This window comes from Eleutherodactylus coqui, chromosome 10 (genome assembly GCF_035609145.1).
Source record: "Eleutherodactylus coqui strain aEleCoq1 chromosome 10, aEleCoq1.hap1, whole genome shotgun sequence".
NCBI classification, from domain to species: Eukaryota; Metazoa; Chordata; class Amphibia; order Anura; family Eleutherodactylidae; genus Eleutherodactylus; species Eleutherodactylus coqui.
This window is the reverse complement of record NC_089846.1, coordinates 34,596,302-34,618,531: the sequence shown is the minus strand read 5'-3', so window position 1 is coordinate 34,618,531 and position 22,230 is coordinate 34,596,302. Positions and strand designations below refer to the sequence as shown.

Sequence of the window (22,230 nt, the reverse complement as noted above, 5' to 3'; positions counted from 1 at the left end):
TGACATCGCCAGTCTTTTCAATGGGGCCAGCGGCAGCAGCGGTAGCCCCATTGAAAAGATATGGAGAATGCCACTGACTTCTGCCACAGCTGACGGGGATGAAGGAACCCTCTGTCACAGCTGTGGCAGAAGTCAGCAGCATGCTACCCCATTGCTTTCAATGGGATCGGCATGAATGAATAGCTAAGAGCTATCTGCCATTGGCTGAGCGCTCAGCCAATAGCTAAGCAGTAGCTGCTATTGGCTGAGTCCTCAGCCAATCTGCACAGCCCTTTCAGGAGGCGGGGATTTTTAAATCCCCGTCTGCTGGAAGAGCTCAGTAGCAGTGCCAGGGAGCCAGCAGGAGGACGCGGCTGACAGCAGGAGAGGTGAGTAACTTTTTTATTATTTTTTTAACCACTTTTTTATGATTATCAGGGAAGGGCTTATATTTCAAGCTTCTCCGATAATCATTCTGCAGGGCTTGTCAAAAACCACTGCTTTCAATAGGATCGGCAGCAGTGCCGATCCCATTGAAAGCAATGGGATAGCATGCCGCTGACTTCTGCGGTCCTCGCGGGGATGAAGGAAATGGGATGGCCCCATTGAAAAGACTGTCGCAGCGATATCGCTTCGATTTCTCGCACTGCTCTGCGAGAGTTTTCACTTACTCTCGCAGCGCAGTTGAGAAAAAAACGCTAGTGGGTGGGAGCCCTAAGGCTTATTTTCAGGATATGTCTTATTTTCAGGGAAACAGGTTCGTTTGAACTAAACTGGAAGTTCACCAAAACCCCTAAAACTAGTGTATAACACAAAGAGCCATAAAAGCCCTGTATCTGACCGCCTCCGGATTCCGCAGCAATAACCCTCCATAGCATACTATGGAAAAACGATTCTTCATGCACACGAGCGGAAACCAATTCTGGTTTCTGCTCATGGCTGAAAAATCGCAGCATTTTGCTGCAGTTCCTACACGGACGGCTTCTATTGAAGTCCATGGAAGTCGGACAGGCCGCAGATTCCGCGGAAAGAGCAGGAGATTTAAAAAATAAAAAAATTCTGTACTACGGAAGTAAGAAGACACGGACAGGTATGCAGGGTCGCCGGCCGAAGGCACTGGCGGATTCCATGCAGGATTCTCTATGTGGAATCCGCGCGTGCCGTGGACATGAGGCCTAATGCTGTGAGAGTGTTAGGGTTCTTAGGGCTCGTTCACAATGTTATATGCGTACAGCGCTGCGAGTCTCCCGCAGCATTGTATACATTACAGCCCATACACTCTGCTGGCAGAGACCATGTGTGGGCTGCGCATGGCACTGCGCATGCCCGGAGATGATGTGATCACGTACATGCGCAGTGTAATTTTTTTTCCAATTCCACGCTATGATCAGAGCGGTGATGCGTATTGAAAAGCTGCCCATCCACATTGCATGTGTATGGACAGCATTCCATCATTGCCTCCATTCACCACGTTACGCATGGAAAATACGGGGTGACAATACGCCCGTGTTAATGAGCCTTTAGACTCTGTTATAATCCAGTGTTCAGGACTAGTGTTGACCAAACTGAACCAGTAGAACCCTGTTTCAGGTAGAACTTTGCTAAAAGCTCAGATTGAGTTCATGTCGAATCAAACGTTTAGCAAAGTTCGACCCAAAACAGAGTTCTGCTGGTTGGGTTCACTCAACACTATTGGCGTGTCATTGCTCTGATACATACTGTATGCAGCTGGCACACTATAAGGGAGTCATGTGTGACTGGCACATTGTTATTGGGTGCCTACAGCTCACATACTGTTATGAGGGCATCTATTACTGGCACACTGTGAAGGAGTCATGTGTGACTGGCACACAGTTATGGAATGTCTGCAGTTGGCACACTGTTAGACATTTGCCACTGGCACACTGTAATGAAGTCATGTGTGACTGGCACACTGTTGTTGGGTGTCTGTAGTTGGCACACTGTTCTTGAACAATTTCAAACACCCCATCAGAGGGCTTTGTGTCTTTTTACTTGTGAGAGATTTCCGCTGTGGTACGCCAAACATACGGCAAAATGTGAGTATAGATATCTAACCCATATACACCTCTAAAACCCTTTTTAGATTGGTGTGTACAGCGGCTGGCACCACTTATGGGGCGCGATACTTCTCTGAGTCTGTAAACTCTGCATGGATCCAAGTTCTGTCTGAATTTGCTCAGTTACAAACATCAACTTACATGAAAAAAATTGGCCCTGTGAATGGGCCCTAAGGGTTATTCAATGAAAACAATGGCCACTGAGTCCTATAGGGGTACATTATACACTGAGCCCACTGGAGGATTTCCCTCCCCCCCCCCCCCCCGCAGCCTCTAGTGAGCGCTGAGCCATTGGTTAGGTGATTCCACTTTAGCATCACCTGACCAGCAGCTCGGCGCTTACTAGAGGCTGCGGCAGTGCGCTGACAATGCCATATATTTCCAGGTGAGGGGGAGCGATGTAGCTACTAAAATCAGCTGTGGATACGTAGGTGCGGATTTTGATGTGGGTTTTGCCATAGCGGGAATTCTGCAGGTATCTGAACGTACCCTTAGGCTGCGTTCACACGGGACTAAAATCCCGCGGAATGACCGCACGGAAATGCAGCGAGATTTCCGGAGGAGACATGCAAGGCCGTGGGGTTTTCGAGCGGCTTCGCCGCTTGGATTCTGCGGCGGCCATTTCTCCCCATAGAGAAGAGAGAGGCCGCCATGGAAACGGGGAAAGAATTGACATGCCGCGACTTTGAATACCGGCAGCCGGAGCATAGCAGAGATGGGTGATGCAGGGAGTGGATGAGCCACAGGTCTCTGCAGGGGTACGGGTCCGCATCCTGCTGCGAGAATTCTCGCAGCGGGATCCGACCCGGCCGTCTGCAGGCGGCCTTAAGGAGGTTTCTTTTTTGGGTGTCAGGCTACGAAACCCACGCCGTCCATCAGCTTTTGCCGTCTTCCTGAGAGCTAAGGATGGATGATAGGCTACAATTAAAAATGTCTTGTGCTTTCTGATAACGTGTGCGAGAAGGAAGCGGAGCACTTAGAGCATGTGCAACAGCGGTCTGGGCGCTCAAGAGGCCGTATTGTGGTCAGGGGAAACAATGGCGGTGGACAGCAGCATGCAACGCTAATCTTCCCATCGATTCTGGCAGAATGTGTGATTAAGCTAAGCTTCCACTGGGGTTGTATGGTAATTAAAACATGTTACCGGCAGGGCATGGGTTACAATAAAACATGTCTGTCTTTAGCCCCTCAGGGCACTGCTAACCGGCTCCACTGCCCCGTCCCTGTCCTCCTCCGCCAGAAGTCAGGTGACCACCTGCATTACCCTCCAAACTCCTGGCATCCGGAGTGCCATGATGCCAGGAGTTTGCTGCGGCACCCTGACTTGCCTCAGCGGCCACCTGACGTCTGGAGTACGGGTACTATGTAGATTTGATATCGTCGTAATCATACAGACTGTATACAATAGAGTTATCACGTCATTTTTTTTTAATAAAAACAAGACCACCCAAAGATGGCAGAATTGCATTTTTTTCCATTTCGCTGCACTTCTAATTTTTTTTACGTTTTCCAGTACGTTATACGGAAGACTACATAGCACCATGAAAGAATACAACTTGTTTCGTAAAAAACAATCCCTCAGAGCGCTACGTCAATGGATAAATAAAAGAGTTACGATTTTTGGAAAGTGGGGAGAAATTTTTTTTTTAAAAAGCCCGTGTCCTTAAGGGGTTAAGGGTCAACCATTACTGTCAGCATTAAAGGGGTTATCCGGCGATTTAAATCTCTTACTGGAATGTGGATTTGGACTCGCCACTTGCCGGAACGCAACTGGAAATGGTGGGTCTGACCCTGCGCGTACCGGTAAGAACTTTAGATCACCGGATAACCCCTTTAATATTCGGAACGTCTCACCCATTGTTTCTGAGGGGACAGTAAAACACTTCGCACGGCGTGTTATATGTACATGAGTGCGATGTGAGCTTTCACCCTGAAAACAAAAGGAAACACTTTTGCCTATCTTGTGCCGCCCCGGAGTGTCGCAACCTCACCAAAGTAATGGGAGGCGTTGTTTTTTTTATGGAAAACCACTTTGTATCCACCGATATATTGCATGTGCGCAATATTGGGAGGAACTTCCCAACTCGATATCCTGCTCGGCCGTGTGTAGGAAGCCTGAGGATGCGTTGCAAAACACCGTAGCACTTTACTGTCATGCGAGCCGGCGTATCACCGCGCACGGCAGCGATTTATTTTTCTACTGCGCATGACAATGTATCTGACGCACTCCATCGTGCACGACTTGTTGGTCAGGAATCCCTCAGTATATAATGTGATTTATATATATATATACAAGACTGCTGGCCATTGACTGTTTACATTGAGTAACCCCCCTAAATGTCCTCAGTGCTGTGTGAGGGAACAGGTCTCCCTCCCAGCAGTGAAGGGGTTACAGCCTGAGACTTCCCAGGGAGGCCTTGAGCCGACTAGTCGGTGGACGGGCCACCACTAGTACCTGCGGCCGCCCCGGCAGCCAGCAGTGCGCTCAGGACGGTTCCTCCCTGTCAGCCTCCTCTCGGGGCCGCGCACAGGAAGTCTGGCGGGAGCGCGCCTGCTAGATGTGTCGTCTCGCTGACTGAGAGGAGCTGCGGGGAGCGGGAGACGGCGCGGAGCGGAGAGTGACTGTAAATACCCGAGTACTAACCGATTACTGACCTACTAACGCAGGGTGTGTGGACGGGGGCCGGGGGGGAGTGCGGCTCTGTGTGGAGAGTATGGCGCACACGGCTGCTGTCACGTCTCTGCACGGGGCTTATGGGCAGAAGGTGTTGCACAATGGCACATATATATATACTGTATATACCTATGGATAGTGCAACTGCCTATATAGCAACTCCCTCAGCCAGACCTCCAGGAGGATGGCAACAGCAGGGAGGTGAGATGCCCGCAGCTGCAGTCCTTGGCACTTGGGTTCTGCCACCCCGCCGGGACCACCTGCATGGAAGTAGGCGAACGGGGAGATCTCTGAAGACGAAACTTTTTTCTAGCACTTCAATGCTTTCTTTCCTTGTGTTTATTTTAGATAAAAGTAGCAGATTTGGTGCCGAAAAAAAAGACTATTATTTAGCGGTCACACCGGGCGGAAATCTCGCGGAAAGACCGCACAGAAATACCGCAGCGGGACCGCACGGAAATACTGTGAGATTTCCACGGCAGAAATGAGCTTCAAAACCCGTTTGGCGCTAGTTTTGAAGCGGCTCCGCCACCTGTGTTTCGCTGTGGCCGCCTCTCCCTATAGAGAGGAGCGACGGGCACAGCGGAGACGGCGATAAAATCGATATGTCGCGGCTTTGGTTTCCGCGCGGCATGTCAATTTCAGCGTCGCTCGGCCGCAATGGCTTCTCCGCAGTGCGTGGCCGAGGTTTTTTGCAAATCTCGGCGACTTTGCTGCTTAGTCTCGGGCTTAAGATTGCCGACGGAATTTCCGTGTGCGGAAATTCCGCGGCAATTCCGCCCCGTGTGAACCCAGCCTTAGGGTAGTTTTACACGGGTGATTGCTATATCGCCACAACACGAGTGAAAACATCGTAAATGTCAAGGAAACCGTTTAAAAGCACGTTTTTCATAATTCTGCGTTTTCTCGCGCAATTTTTATCGCCTGTGTGAAACCGGCCACTTCACGCAAGGTGGATTCGAAGCGTCCGCACGGCGTTTACGGTAACAACAAAGTGGATGAGATTTTCAAAATCCCGTCAACACGCTGTGGAAAAAGAATTACGCAATACCCATTCGCAACTTGTCATGTGGTGTAGAATTTAAATCCGCAGCGTGTCGTCGCTATTTACACGTGCGGAATCCGCCTCTTCTAAGTGGATTCCGCTCCAAAAAGCGAATCCAAATCCGTAGCAGATCGATGCAGACTTTCAGCTGCGGACATTCGACAACAAAGTCGCCGCGGTGTGAATATCGCCTGAGGCCGCTCTGTCGCGAGCGTTCTACTGCGTGCGCAGCTGCGTTTTTGTGTGCCTTTGCCACCGTTTTTACTATGTATTTTTGCGCAGGTTAGCAAGCTGATGATGTCACAACTTTTTTCCCCCCGCTCTTAAAGGCGTAGTAACCCACATTAAAAAAACACAATATTTCTCGTGCTGTTGCGTATTTTTTACGCACCCCATTCATTTCAATGGATGATTTAGTGCGTGAAATACGCACTAAACACAGAGAATAGGGCGCGCTGCGCGCGTGAACTGAGCCTGGGACTGTTTTCTGTATCTTTGCAGCACATGATCATAAACAGGCAAAAATGTGTTTACTTAAAAAAACGAAAAAACAATAACTCTTGCGTAATTTTACAAAACTACAAAATATTTATTTGGGAAGAAGAAAATGACATTTTGGGCAAAAGAGAAAACCGAATCGCAGCCGGGTCAGATGATGGAAGCAGACGGCGCCCGATGGACCGCTTTGACTAGAACGGAATCCGTCAGTCTTCTGGAATGGCGCCGGCATCTTCCCGGACGTAATATGCTGCACGGGTTCCTCCAGGATTTTGTGCTGCAGACGTAAATCGGAGCTTAAGGGCCAATGTCCACGGGCGGAATTGAATTGTGGAATCCGATCTGATCCATAGTCCAAGCCGCCCATAGGGACACGTGAGCGTTCGCACCTGAATTAAAGCATGCGGATTTGATTTGCGGATCTTTGGATCGAATCGCAGTATGGTCCATTTCATGGCGGTTCCCACACAGACGGCTTCCATTGAAGTCGATAGAAGCTGTCCGATACACAATTGACGTTGCGGACGGGCCGCAGATTTCACGGGAAAGCAAGGGTTTGAAAAGAAAAAAAACCTACTGCGCATGTGCGGCGGCGGGCCGGCTGGCGCTTCCACACACATCCGCATTAAAGAAAAAAGAAGGTACGCACGGCCTTCGGCTGCAAGCAGGGTTGGATTCAATAGCGGACTCCCGCATGCGGAGTCTGACCCGCCCATGGACAGGAGGCCTTAGGATGACTTTACAGGGACATGCAGTATTTGCACGCGCAATACGCAGTAAATAGAACCTATTGATTTCAATGGTTCATTCACATGCGCGTACCTGGTGTCTGTTAATATTGGAAGTCAGGTGACCGCCGCCTGCCAATCGGAGGCCGTAGTGTCACCAGCCCGTTCTCTTGCCATCAGCGCTCACTTCCTGGGTGCAGTGAAGCCCGATGTTTGGTAATGCTATGGCCCCCGGCAGGAGGCTACAGAGCTGGATTGCAGGTGCTGAGGACGGGTTTGTACCCTTTGTTTTGATTCAAGTCATTTGGACGTCATTTTAAAATGTCTAATCTACCAGTTAAAAGTTTTTTAACAAGTTAATTTTTCCAGTTTTTAGTGATTTTATACAGTTTAATTCCTTAAATTTACTTTAAAATGAAAGCGCAGAACAAACAAACAAGTTAGGATTACCTTTGTTTCACCAAATTAAATCTAGATTTTTGGCTCTTCAGAGTAGCCGCCTCTGGGTGATAGAAAAACTTTACACAATTGAGGCATTCTTTCCAAAATTGTATTCCGATGAGGCCGCCTGCACATGGCTGAGATGGATTTCACATACGGGAGCCTGCAGCAGAATCCAACCCTGTTCCTGGCCGACGTCCGTGCGTACCTTTTTATTTTGTATGTTCTTCTGTACCACGGATGGACCTGGTGGCTCACCGTCGCATGTACACATTACAGATTTTTTTTTAAACCCCTGCTTTTCCTCGTGTCATCGCCTAGCGATGACGTGGAGTCTGCGACCTTTCCGCAATGTCAATTGCAGAAGGACCGTTAGTCGGGTGGCTTCCTTTGACTTCAATGGAAGCCGTCCGCACGAAAACCACTCAAAAATAGAGCAAGCTGCGATTTCCCCCCCCCCCTTTGCGAGCACAAAATTGCAATTGATTTCTACTTGTGTGCCAGAAAAAGTGCTTTTCCGTTGCATGCTGTGGAAGTTATTTTCTGCGAACCCAGAGGTGGACGCCCGCTCTAGATTCCGCAATACAAATCTGGTCATGTGCAGTCGGCCTAATTGTTCAGAAATTTCTTCCCAAATTGTTGCAGAAGTTCTCACAATTGTGCTGCACTTGTTGGTTGCTTTGCTTTTACCCTTCTGTCCAGTTCATCCCCAAAACAAGCTCGATGAGGTTTCATACTGGAGACTGTACAGGCCATACCGCTCTTGTCTTAAGTAGTTCTGACATAACCTAGAAGTATGGTTTGGATCACTGTCTTGCTGGCATATGGACCTCTGACCAACTAGGCGTACACCAGAGGGTATTGCATGGTGTATCCTGTGCTATGGTAGCCCTTTTTTCCAGAGTTCTTGTCACCCTCTGCAAATTGCCAAATCTGTGTCCAGCAAAAGAGTCCAGGACCATCATGCTTCCTCCTGCATGCCTGACAGTTGGGGCAGATGAACATGCCCCAATTTAAATGGATATTTAGCCTAATGAGTTACAGATGTGTTCTTTTCCCTACAGAACTACACAGAGCACTGCGCTCGCAATTGCGCCACTCTCTTAGTTTTCTATGGGGACATTTGCTGCTCAAATGCGCACAGAAGTACAGCAAGCTGCGTTGTCGTTCGTGCTTAAAAAGAGGTGATGAAAACGAACTCATCAAAATCAATGGGTTCTATTCTATGCGCGCAAATACCCCCTTATTGCAGGAGCCAATAATGCTTATAATTTTCGGTCTTCTTTGGCTAATTGCCTTTGTCTTGCCATTATGGTAGCAATGTGCTCTGTCCTGATGAGCAAAACTGTCCAAATCCTGTGCTATGCGTGTTGTAATGCAGTCTCTTCCAACACTGCTCATATGGAATCAGAGGGTTTGAAAGTAATCTACAAAAGTGGAGACACCTATAGGAATAGTTTGCATCCAATTTAAAACCATAATTTGACTTATTTGCTGCTGAGCAGGTGTCCACGATGCGTTCCCTGAAAATGCATAAATTCAGACTATTGTTACGGTTCAGGTTGAAAATTTCATGTTTTTATGTTTTTAACTTTTGAACTATTGCACGTTATTTGCTGGACTTGAACTATGTTAATGTCAAAATTACCTGGAAAATGTGACCAGTAGTGTATATGTAACAAGACAACCCTAGCTAGGCCCTGCCTAAAATAACAAAGCAGGGCATACTTCCAGGTAGATGGGCTCGGCGGGAGCATCAGAGGCTGCAGAGTTGCGTCCCAGAACCCCTGGCGGCACGGTGGCCAGGGTATGAGCACTCATGCCAAGAGCATGGACAGTGACGCTACGACCTCTTAAAAAAAAAGACAAAAAAACAGGTGATTCGTTTTTGGAGGATAAAAAAGCTGAAAAAATGGATTTGTTCTTCTACTCCCCATTGATTCTAATGGGGTTTCAAAAAAACGTAAAGACTTCCCTTTTGCTTCCATTCAATCGGGTTTCCTTTTTTGAATGTAAGACTAGCACAAACTTGGTGAAGTAACGTGAGGCTGCAGTCTGACGATGCAGAATTGCTGAGTTTGGGTTTGTAAGGCCTTTCATGAACCAGCATTCACTTCTAGTAGCTATTTTACACCTCTGTGGGAGGCCCTTCTAGTAAAACCATCATCCTTCAAATGTAGCCGACACATTAACTGATAACAAGTTCCCTGCGGTGAGTCAACATCAGGAGTAAAACCCTCCTGCAGGAGCGATGTGGTGAGCGGGTCACGCTGCGTAACAAATCCGAGAAGTTGCTGACTGAATATTAGCTTTGTAGAAAAGAAGTACTGAAAGCGAGAAAAGTTTGAGGTGACAGGAAGTTTTGTAGACCACAAGCTGGGCCTTGTTCTTCAATCACTGTGTGGTTCAGAGATTGACGCATACTGACATCAGGCCATTCGCCTTTTACCCTATCTTGAAAGTAGAGTGTCATGGGTGCCTTTCCGAAGAGATTGGGGACTTGCCAAGTTGGAATTGGTTGAGGTCAGCCTGATTTAATATTTTATGGTATCTCTAGTTTCTTTAGTCTTAAGGTGCCTCGACATGGGTCAACAGTCTCCCGAATAATGGCTTAAATGAGCGATTTTGGGTGAATAATGGCCCGTGTACAAATGGCCACAGACTGGGCCACTGAGCGAGAAGTGTTGTCACTAGTCCTTCCGTTTCAGCTAGCTAAAAAGGAACGACACCGATGTATGAACGTGCCATAAAGTTCTCTTCGTCTTTCTTTTCTGACTTACCAAGTACCATCCATATGAGTGTCAAGACCCAAAGTTTCTCAACAAAAAGTTGCCCAGAGTATCACATTGCCTCCCCTAGCTAGCTTCCCATAATGCATCCTGGACCCATCTCTGTCCCCAGGCAAGTGACACACACGGTTGTTCACATGGTGTAAAAGAAAATGTAATTCACCAGACTAGGCACCTTCTTCCATTGTTCCGTGGTCCATTTATGATGTTCACTTGGTCACCATAGACGCTATCGGCAATGAACAGAAGTAGGTATGGGCAGTCGGATCATTCTGCCAATGTCTCCAGGCTCCGCAGCAAATACCGCCCCATAGCGTGCAATGGCAAAACACAATTTTATCTCCACAAGCGGAAATCGATTGCGATTTTTTTCCACTCGCGGAGAAGAAGTCGCAGCATGTTGCGATTCTGTGCGGGGCTATGCACAGACGTCTTCCATTGAAGTCAAGGGAAGCCGTCTGTCCCATCTTAGTTCCTTAGTGAGCACTGCGGAAATATTGCGTGATCCGCGTCATCTACTAGCGCCGGCAGCTAATGCGCATGTGCGACGGAGTGCTGGCCAGCACATCCGAAGTGCAGAAAGAAGCCGCCGGACAGGTAAGCTGCGGTCCCGGCCGGGCATCGGGTCGAACCCCGCTGCAGGAATCCCGCATGCAGGGTCTGACCCGCCCGTGTGCAGGAGGCCATAGTCGGTATTGTTTTTCAACAATTTGTAGAACAGTTCTGTGGGACCACACTGGGCGGAGTAGCCTTCGCTCCCCCCACACGGCAATAAGCCTTGGGTGCCCATGACCTTTTCACTGGTTTACTAGTTGTCCTGCTTTGGACCGCTTTGGGTAGGTGCTGGGCACTACATATGTGGAGCACCCCCCACCCCTCCCAAAATCTGCTATTTTGGAGATACTCTGACCCAATCATTTGATGTGGTGATCTCCAAAGGTCCAATTGGTGGCCGGACTGTAGTTTCTTTCCATGGCACTTGTCTCAGGCCACACGTCAGACTTTTTAGTTGTTCTTTTGATTCTTTTTCTATGAGATATTCACTATTATTCTAGATATTTGCGCGCAGTAAATCCTAGTTTCAAATTACAGTGGTACCTCGGGATGCGAGGGCCTCAGTTTGCAAGTTTTTTGACTTGCGAGCAGGCGCTCTCCTGAATTTTTGCTCTGATTCACGAGCAAAAACTCGGGGTGCGAGCCTGCTTGCAAGTCAAAAAAACTCGCAAGCTGAGGCTCAGGGGGGGACCTATACTCACCTGTCGCCAGCGCTTCGTCCTCGCGATGTTCTGTGACACTGCTCCAGGCTGTCGCTCCCTCCTACACGCCGACACAGAGCACTGCTTTCTGGATGCGGGGCTTGAATGCCCCGCCTCCAGCAAGCTAAGCTCTGATTGGTTAAGTCAGCGCCGCGTCAGCCATTGAAAGGCGGCGCTGGGTTAGCCAATCACAGCCATTTAGTGATGTCTTGCGCTGCGGAATAAGTTGGCGCTATACAAATAACAAGTCCCTTTCCCTTATAGTGAGGTTGTTGGACAATGAAGAATACGATGTAGAACTATGTAAATGATAAAACCTTCATGTTTTGCAGCTGACGATTCCTGACTCTTCTAGACCTTCTTGTTTTATGGCGCAGTCCGTTTCATCCTCCACGTGACGGCCGTGTTGCTGGTTTGCGCGCACCACCTTTTTATGTGAATTGCTCAATCCTTAACATGCCTGGCACAGTTGTATGCAGTATTTTTGGTATGCCTGTTCCTCATTATGGCCCCACCTTGAATAGTTGGGAGCGCCTGCCAATATAGGCATCAGTGTAGTAGAGAGGAGTTTGCATTCTTCAGCCTATAGCCTTAGATATCTCCCCATCGTCTGCCCCCTCTCCCTCCTGTATTTCTGCTTTAACACTTCACATTCACACTTTGGCAGAGGTTTATCTGTTTCATCAGCTGTGTCAACACATCTCATGACTAAAAAAGAAACCCGCATACACTCACGCGCGCGCTCTTTATTTAACACAGTGCAACAAAGAGTTAGGGGAAATATTTGCTTGTCGGCATCAATGTGGCTTCATGCATAGGAGGCCTATTTGGAATATTTCTGGCATTTTGCCAAAATCGCCGGTAGAGCTAGCCACCACAGTTATTGCGTACTTGCTATGGGCCGCCAATCGCCATCTTGTCATGTATGCGCGCCTAATACGTGCCAAGCTAAATGTGCTACGATCTTATTGCACGCGTATTACGCACAATATGTGTGAGCAGCAACATAGGGAGCTTGTGGAACATTGTAGATCGTATTCTGCGCACCAAACCCGGCGAGCGAAATACGCTGTAACCATATGGTCGCCTGGTATCTATGTAAGAGACTACATATGATCAGAATGGCACTGGGCCCGTTCTCAGTTGGCCAAACACTGTAGATGGCTTTCGGCCAAATGCTTATTGGGATGGTAACTATCCCGTATAAGCTTGGTTGAAGTGTGTTTTGTATATAGCGAGAACTGAAAGCCGCTTTTAGGCTGGATTCACACAGGGCGGATTTCCCGCGGAAATTCCGTCTGGAATTTCGCTGCGGCAAATTCACCTGCGGTCGCTAATCCTGAGGTTAGTAAGCCATGTGGACGAGCTTTGTCAAAAATCTCCTCCACACGACACGGCTAATCTGTCGCAGCATTTCTATTTTTTTTTTCCATTGTGGCCGCGCTGCTCTCTATGGGAGTGCTGGCTGCAACGGAAAAGCATGCGGCCAAGCTGCTCCAAAGCTTGCTGCGGGTTTTGGAGCTGTGCTTTCCCGTCAGAAATATCGCGATTTTTCGCTGCGGCAAAACCGCGAGATTTCCGGCGGGATTATGCCCTGTGAGAACCCAGCCTTAGGCATCTGGCAGTGGCTTAGCCCCCGAGAAGGAAACAATTGGGCAACTAACATCCAGCAGTCTGATCCTTATCTCCCCTGACATGAACTGGGAGGCCCCCATCAACATTCGATGATTGTCCAGTTTGGCTGATCCATATCCAACATGTATAGGCCGGATATCCATATCCACCTTTAGGCCGTGATGGAAGTTTTTGCTTGGTGTTGGATATTCACGATTATCAGAAGGGAGAAAAAAAGTTTAACCTATTAGGGACCAAGAGCCATAAATTATATAGCGCTGCATTCTGGGCTTTAATCTTGCTCCATAGTAAAAGTATTAAAGCTCCTACAATCTAGCAGGAGCAGGTCGGGTGGTCGTCTGGCGGAGACAGCTAAGGACCTGAAGGAGAAGACAGAGGCGGTTATACCTTCTCTTTTACAGGCTACATGGCACTCAATGAGCACTATGTAGAGAATACAGGAAGGGACAATGGAGTTTCTTCTAGTGATCACATGATCCCTGGCATGTCGGAGCTGCAGGGTATTAGCAGCCTGGTTCTGCAAGTGTCTACTGTCCCTATAGGGAAATGTGTTCCCCTGTAACTGGGGCTCCTATGGATGGCCCAGTGGAAAACGGTGAAATAAGTAAAAATATGACAGTTGGAATGTCCTGCAGAGCTCTTATGACGTCAAGCTGTTAAAAAAAAAAAGGAAAAAGACTCTTAATTAAAAAAAATAGCCCTATATGTCACATAAATGGTTTTGACAGCCAAAGAAAAAAAGTAGGGCCATAAAACCACCATATACTAAAAACTGTCTAGTCCTTTAAGGCCGAAACCCTCTGGGTTTTCTTCGCATACTCTCCCTTTCGGTATGACCTCAAGCATGGAGAGATGGAAGTGCACTCTGGGTGGGACATGTGACAAGTCAACCATATGACAGAGTGTCCTGCATAGGTCCCTATACTTGGAGAAGGGTACTTGCTAGGCATTGGATGGTTCTCTTGTCAACGGTCCTGCCTAGTGTCCGCGTGCGTCTCTTCACGGCCATGTTTCAGGATGGGCAGGGGGCTATGCCTAGACAACTTGTTTTGAGAGTTTTAAAACTAACCCTGGTGACGATGTTTATATGCATTAATAGGGCATACGGACAGTGATTGCCTTTGCAGTTTCTCTGCAACTTTTTACATTTCTAAATGTTTTCCCATGTACTTGAAGTTCATCGTTCCAAAAAAAAATAAAAATTACCGTATATACTCGAGTATAAGCCAAGTTTTTCAGCATATTTTTTTTTGCTGAAAAAGCCCCCCTCGGCTAATACTCAAGTGAGGTAACCTCCCCCCCCCCCCCAAAAAAAAACAACACAATAGTCACCTCTCAGCCAGCGTCTGTCTCTCCGGTGCGACGGTCTCCCTGGCGGTGCGGAAAGCTGCTTGAGAATTCTCCCCGCTGTCATCGCCCTGCTGGGCTTTGAATTTGCCCACCGTCAGCGCTGTGTAAGTAAGCGCTGTGATTGGATCGAGCGCCAGCCAATCACAGACGGCGCTCGATCATTCACAGCCATTGAGTAAATGTCATCACTGTATGGCTGTGATTGGTTTATCGAGCGCCGGCTGTGATTGGATGGCGCTCGAACCAATCACAGCGCTTACCTAGTATATACTCGAGTATGGCTCGGCTTATACTCGAGTCAATAATTTTGCCCAGTTTGATGTGGTAAACCTTATTGACTCGGCTTATACTCGAATCGACTAATACTCGAGTATATACGGTACATTTTTTCCCATATCATTGCAGGTAGTGTTACTTTGGTTGAGTTATCATATGATATTGCGACAAGTCAGATGATAAAATGATAAGGTGTCTGTGAACCGTTATCTTCAGTCTCTTCCTGAAAAGAAAACAGGACCGCAGCTTTTGATGCCGATCAGCGATTTCTGACACAGAGTTTCCTAGAAATACCATTGATTTTTTAGTGACAAAAGTCTGACATGAATAATAGGGTGTAACTAAAACGGAGTCGTTACTTTAAAGGGGTTTTCTGGGATTATACTATTGATGACCTGTCCTCAGAGTAGGCCAACAATATAAGATCGGTGGGAGTCCGATGCCCAGGACTCTCGCCGATCAGCTGTCTGTTGCAGGCCACTGTGTTTCATTGAATTCCTGCGGTCTTCTGTTCATACACCCTGAGCAATTATATTGGATTTTACACAGAGCCTTCACACATTTCTTTCCCCTCTGAAATTTTTTTTGTTGGAAACATGATTGGAGCCCAGCGGAAAGGTAAAAGAAAATCTTTCTCAATTATGGATATAATAGGAGACCACAAATGGAGTCCATAGAGGAAAAAGAACTACACCTTCAAGGCGCAAAACTTCCACTACTCCAGGAAGCTTGGATTGATGAAGTCTATCGGATGAACGATCTCATAGGCAACGCATTTCGAAGACCAGCCCTGTTTTTTTTTTCAGGCCATCAGAAAGAATACTACAGGCAGAATACATAGACCAATTTAAAGAAAAAAAATGTTATGAAAAGCACTTAAAAGGGATTCTTTCAACTCGAATTATCTGCAGGCATCATGTTATAGAGCAGAAAGAGCTGAGCAGATTGATATATAGTTTTATGGGGAAAGTTTCAATGTAACTTGCATTTTATTCATTTACGTCTTTGCTCATTCTGATTCGAACAGTCCAATGGGAGGTGCTACATACACAGATAGCTGTCAATCACCGATAGCTCCGCCCATTGGACTGTTCAGCTCAGAATGAGCAAATGTGTAAATGAATAAAATGCAAGTTATACTACAGCCTTCCCCATAAACTATATATCAATCTGCTCAGCTCCTCCTGCTCTGTAACATGATGCCTGCATCTTCAAGCTGCCAGACTCCCTTTAAATTGTTGTGTGCATGCTCCCTGAAACGCGTTGTCTGAGACTGTTCATTCAATAAACTGAATTAATGCAGACCTTCCACTCTAGTGGATGTTTTGTGCCCTGAGGGTCCTTTTTTCTCCCTCTCTACAGACTCCATCTATGGTCTCCTGATATATCCAAACAATCACAAGTTATGTTGGCACTTTTTCATCTGGGGACTATATACCGGCTACATCTTCCATATATGTACTCTACGACATTGCTGTGCCTATTCCAGCATGGCACGCTAAGGTGATCATTTTTAATCAGCTTTTCTGTAAAGTAAATATCTTTTTGGACGCGCTCATCTTAAGTAGTGCTTTGTTTCCTTTTCTAAACGATTGTGGTAATGTGTTCCCTCTTGATACATTCTTCTTTTTAATAAAAAAAAACAAAACTGAAGGGATTATGGGAGGAAAACAGTGAAAAGCCACTGTAAAGTTACAAAGAGTATTGTAATGGTGTCTGCTCTCCAAAGCAAATGGAGAATATGTATCAAAAAAGTTGTGGTATAACCACATTATCTAGGAGGAATCACCTGGTGTGGGGCCTGTCAACAACAGGACTCCACACCTGTGGTCCAGGTTAGCCTTCAACAAGCACCACAAACAAGGATCCCATCAGGTGGAAGTGGCTAGGAGAGCGTCAGTGGAAATATCCGGGACTAGGGCCCTCGGTCATAGAAGATATAGCAATCATGGAGTATGAAAAGTTTCCATCGCTGCCATATAGTAAAAAGGAGGAATTAATTCACAGGGGGGACTCGGATGCCACCAGGTTCCCCCAATCCAGGTTGGCGGATTTAAAGTAGTATGGTGCTGAAATAGGCTCACACTGAAACTGGACATGCCGCCATTTTTGTATCATGCACGTTTTCCACGATCAAAATCGCGGCTGTCTGCATTGGTCTGCGTAAACCCATGCAATCCTATGGCAGCCAGCGTTCAACAGCGGAAATTCCGCTAGAGACCGCTGGGGTTTCGTGAGAAAGGCTGCGCCGATAAAGCGCTGTGCTCCCCTCCCAATTCTTCGCATAATCTACTGAAATCAATTGCAAATCCGCAGCTGATTTTGGAATATAATCCATACTATTGGTGCAGACTTTGACTCTGTTTTGAGTACAGAAATGCTGTGGGTTCTTCCATCGCGGAAATTCCGCAGCATTTATGCACCATTTGACCATCCGAAGGTTGGATTCACACACAGTGTTTTGCAGCATTTTCTGCTAATGACTACTTGCCATAAATGAACAGCGAGCTGGCGGGGGCTGCTCCATACCTGGTGGGTGTCAGCTGTTTGAAGCAGCTGATGTCTGTCTGCAACAGCCAGGATCGGAGTCAGCTGAAATAGTGTAGTATATTGTACTAGTGATCAAGTGGTGGTACGTTCAGGTCCCTTAACTGGATTAAAAAAAAAATTTTACCACCAAAAATGCCTCCTTTTTCAGTTTTTCATATAATAAATATAATTGATATTGTTGCACCCGTAACAGTCCAAACTGTTACGATAGCAAATTATTTATCCTGAACGCCGTAGGAAAAAGAAAAACTTAATATTAGAATTGCAGTTGTTTGGGGGGGGGGGGGGGGGGGGGCTGTCTTTTTAAAATATAAAATTGAATAAAAACTGATCAAAAAGCCGTATGTACCCCCAAATGTTACCAATGATAACTGCAGGTCGCTCCACATCTCCAAAATAAAAAAGGTATTTCAGAAAATCTTTTGTCGCCATACATTTTTAAAATAAAATATATAGTAATATAATATGTTAGGTCGAAAAAAGACATATGCCTAACCAGTTTAGCCTGTTACCCCCCCCCCCCCCCACTCCCAACATAAAACTATACATTTATTTGCTATATTTCTGCTGACCTGTAGAATAAAGTTAACGCAGTATTTTGCTGCTCTGTGTGTGACAAAAACAAAACAAAAGTGCAAGAATTTTTTAATTCCGTTTTCACTTTACTTTAAACCTTTTTTTTTTACGATTTGCGATTTATTTTATGGTACTTTAAGGCTGGGTTCACACGGGGCGGACTTGCTGCGGAAATTCCGTGCGGAATTTTGCCGCGGCAAATCCGCATCCGGCCGCTAATCCCGGGAGTAGCCAGCCATGTGGATGAGATTTCTCAGAAATCTCGTCCACACAGGATGGCAAATCTGCTGCGGCTAAGTCGGCAGAAGACGCTGCTGTGGCGCGGATTTGCCGAATGCAGCATGTCTACTTTTTTTTTCCCGCTGCGGCCGCGCTCTCCTCTATGAGAGCGCCGGCCGCAGCGGAAGAGCGAGCGGCTGGGCCGCTTCAAAGCCACAGCCAAACCGCGACATTTCCGTCGGGAATCTGCCCCGTGTAAAACCAGCCTAAATAGAACTCTTAAAATACAGATCATAGTCCTGCAAAAAAACAAACAAACAAACTCTTAGGCCGCCTGCAGACGAGTGGGTCGGATCCGGCGGCGAGAATTCTCGCCGCGGGACCCGAGCGCCTGCAGAGACGAGCGCGTACTCACCCGCGCCCGGCGGCCCCGGCTCTTTCATGTGCCGGCTGCAGGGCAGCGGGCGCATGCGCAGACCGGAGCCGGCGGCCGGGTGAGTGACGTTTCTGTGCGAGGCTCTGCGAGCCCCGCACAAAAATAGGACATCCCGCCACGGGATTTCCGCCCGTGTGCAGGCGGCCTTATAGTTATGTTGACAAAAAAAAATAGTTATGGCTCTTGTTTTGTGGGGATGAAAAGACAAAAATTAAAAAAAGAAAATACTTGTCAGTAAGGCCGGCTTCACACGGCCGTGACGGGCTCCGCCGCGGAATTCCGTGGCAGAGCCTGTCACGGTGCCCCCCCCAGAGACCCCAATACTTGCCTGTGGATCCGGCGTCCCAGGTCCCGCATGACGCTTCGGCGCGCATGAGCAATAGAGCACGTGACGCGCGCGGACGCGTCATGTGACGCGCCCACGTCATATGACACGGCTGGCGGTAGGCAGAGAAGCGGTTTCATGCTATCTTCCGCTGTGCTACAGCAGAAGATATCGTGACGGAGGGCTTCCATTGACTGCAATGGAAGCCGTCTGCGCGTACATCCGCAGCATGCCGCGGGTGAGTCCGGGTGATTTTGCGGTGCGGAATTCCGCGGTGAAATTCTGCACCATAAGCATTGTGCTATTCGGTTCAATAGAACCTAATATCTGTGTGCAACGCAGCGGATTTCCCCCGCGTATTACGCGGCGGAAATCCGTCCGTGGGAAGGAGCCCTAAAGGGTTAAAGTGAAGCAGGGCTCTGGCTGTGACTTTTTTGGGGGCATTTTTTAATAGGACTTGTAAAATGTAGGTTTTTTTTTTTTGTTATTCATGTTAAGAAATAAAAAATATCACCAAAAGGCTTGTTAAAAAATATGACCTTGTTCAGAAAACACTTGAAATTCATATTTGTTTTTTCTCTTTAGTTTTTTTCGCCTTTTTTTTGCAAGTGTAGAAAGCTGAAAAAATAGTGAAGGAGGCCAAAAAAGAGCTTGGATGTCGAAGAAATCTAGGGAATTTTATCATAAAAATGCGCTCTGATTGTTGTCTTATACGTGGGGTTTTCATATTTTTAGGCTTTACCTTTCCCCTCTGGTGACTTTAACAGTCTTTAAGAATTTCTGGTGTTTTCCTTTTTTGGAGCTGAGAAATGTGGCATCTGTCCACTGGTTTGGGAAATAGTTGAAATTCTCCTGCAATATATTTTCTTTGAGTTCTCCACAGGATGAAAACCGAGAGCTCTGATGTTCTGGCCGATGGAGGGTCCAGATGACTTTTTTCAATTTTTTTTTGTATTTTGTGGTTTGGCCAAATAATGTACAGTAAATGGTATTTGCATTAGTATCAAAGTGAAATCTTCTCTTTCCATCAGGTCTATTTTAAGACTAAGCTTATAAAAATTTCTGTGGTTTAAGTCCTACTCAGGAATAATTAAAAATCCACACTTTTCAAAGTGTTAAGTTTTATATTATAATCTATATCTATTTATCTATATATATATACCTACATATCTCTCTCTCTCTCTCTCTCTCTATCTCTCTATCTCTCTATCTCGGGTTTAATACATCCCTAACTGCCCTGTTCGGTTGTAGTAATTCTACTACTACACTGACTTATTTTGGTTTTCGAATTACGACATAGACCCCCTATCCACAAGAAAGGAGATGAATGTCTGATTGCTGGGGATTCGACTTCTGGGGCTCCCGGCATTCCCGACTCTGGTCCACCTAAATGCCCTATGTGAATGGAATAGGGGTATGTATGCATGACCACCACTCTGTTTACTTCTATGGGTTAGAAAGATTGCTGAGTGCATAGATCTCCACTTGTCCCATACAAGTGAATGGAGCGGCAGTCGTGCATGCCCCCCTCCCTGCTCCATTAACATGGGGCATTCGGGTGCACTGGCCTTGGGGTCTAGGGCACCCAGCAATCTGACATTTATGGATAATACCTATTGAACAGTAGAGGTGCTGTAATTTTTTTCTTCTTCTTACTGCATTGCCTTTGAACTGCTAAAGTAGTCCTAAATATTAAGCATTGCCTAATATATACTGAATGGCCACTTTATTATAGGCATTGGTCCTTTCAGGATTGCGGCTTCCCTGTATGAATATTAGACCCATGACCCCAGACTGAAGCACAAAATCAAGTGAGCATGTTTCAGTATTAGTGTGAATCCACATTAGAATGGGAAAATTGAGTGATCTGAACAACTTTCAGCAAGGCCTGGTCATCGGTTCTAGACTAGCCAGGGCCAGGGTTTCATATCCATTCAATCTTTTAGGGTTTTCTTTTACTATGGTGTTGAGTATGCAGAGAATGGTGTGATCAGGAAAAACCACCCAGCAAAAGAAGATCCTGTGGACGTAAATAACATGGCAACAAAAGGGGTCAGAGGAGAATGTCAAGAATCATTCTGACGAACAGGTGGTGCACAGTCAAGCAAATTGTATCCAAGTACGGCACAGCTGCTCCAACGAACGTGTCCGAATGCACAACTCACCGTTCTTTAGCAGACGACTAGTTCCAATGCCATCTTAAAGAAACATAAAAGTAAGACTCCGGTGGGCAAAAGAACATAAAAATTGGATGACTGCGGAAAAACATCACCTGGTCAGATGAATCGAGATTTCTGTTCCATCATGCTGTTGGTAGGATCAGAATTTGGCACAAGCCGCATGAATAGTTTAACCCTTCCGGTCAACTTTTCAGAAAATCTCAGTATGTCCATCTGCTTTACAGCAACTACAAGGCACTTCCTGTCCACATGGGCCAATATTCCTGCAGAACCATTTCAACACCTAGTAGAATCTACACCACGATGAGTTGCTGCTGTTCAGAATGCCCGAAGGAAGTGCAATGTTCTACTAGACCAGGGTCTCTAAAAAGTGGCCATTCGGGGTATTCTCATATTAACCAAAAGTTGCTCTCCGGGCATGGTCTGTCTTGGTAAATACTTGTATTCCCCATGGAATAAAATTCTTTAGCTGTTTTTGAGTCACAATCTGCACCAATAATGTGAGTTTCGACTCTGTTTTTGATGCGGAAATTCTATGGAATCTTCAGCTGCGGAGATTCCGTAGCACTTCCCTTATATGTGAACGTGCCCTTAGTCCGAAGCACTCCTGTGGCAATGAAACGATCGTAGACTCAAGACATCAAGAGGGAACCTTTTTTTCCGTCTTCTTTTTTCCCTGCTGCTTCCTCTGTGACTAAAGAAATGATTAACGGTTTGTCAGCACACTGCAGTATGAGACTAACACAAGGTCGCAGTCAGGATTCTCTAGAGTTGATGCAACATTTCAGTATATTTACACATTTAACAATCTGTGGTTAGTTTTTGACCCTAGACTTGCACAACAAATCTCCGAATTACCATTCATATTACGCTGTAATAAGAGAACCGAAATAAGTGTTTTGATGGGTAGTTTAGTCAGTGACTATTTAAATATGGAGCTGACACTTGCAGAAGTCAAATCTTTACTTTGTAACAGCTGCCCGGAGCTTGTTGCATTTGCTTTTGGAAAGGATAAGTGACTGCCAATAAAGCTTCCTCGGGGGTTGTCTTCCAGCTTTCTCGGAAGCCTGAATGACAGACCTGCTTCATTGTGCAGCATTATGAAAGGGAGGGATCTATCTCTGCATAACCTAAGGAAATCTGTCGGCCAAGCACAAAGCTACTATAATGATCAACCATCACCTGATACTTCTGT

General features: G+C 46.6%; 1 protein-coding gene across 4 annotated transcripts in view; it reads left to right on the top strand.

Moving 5' to 3' along the window:
• Window positions 1-4,564: 4,564 nt before the first annotated feature.
• The window catches only part of NEK6 (NIMA related kinase 6), a 171,557-nt gene continuing 153,891 nt past the window's right edge, over window positions 4,565-22,230 (top strand). For 3 of the 4 annotated variants that reach the window (XM_066580797.1, XM_066580800.1, XM_066580795.1), the window contains exon 1: window positions 4,565-4,681. The gene's annotated coding sequence lies outside the window, so the exon portion shown is untranslated. The remainder of the gene's footprint in view (window positions 4,682-22,230) is intronic. The other variant, XM_066580798.1, reaches the window with a different exon arrangement.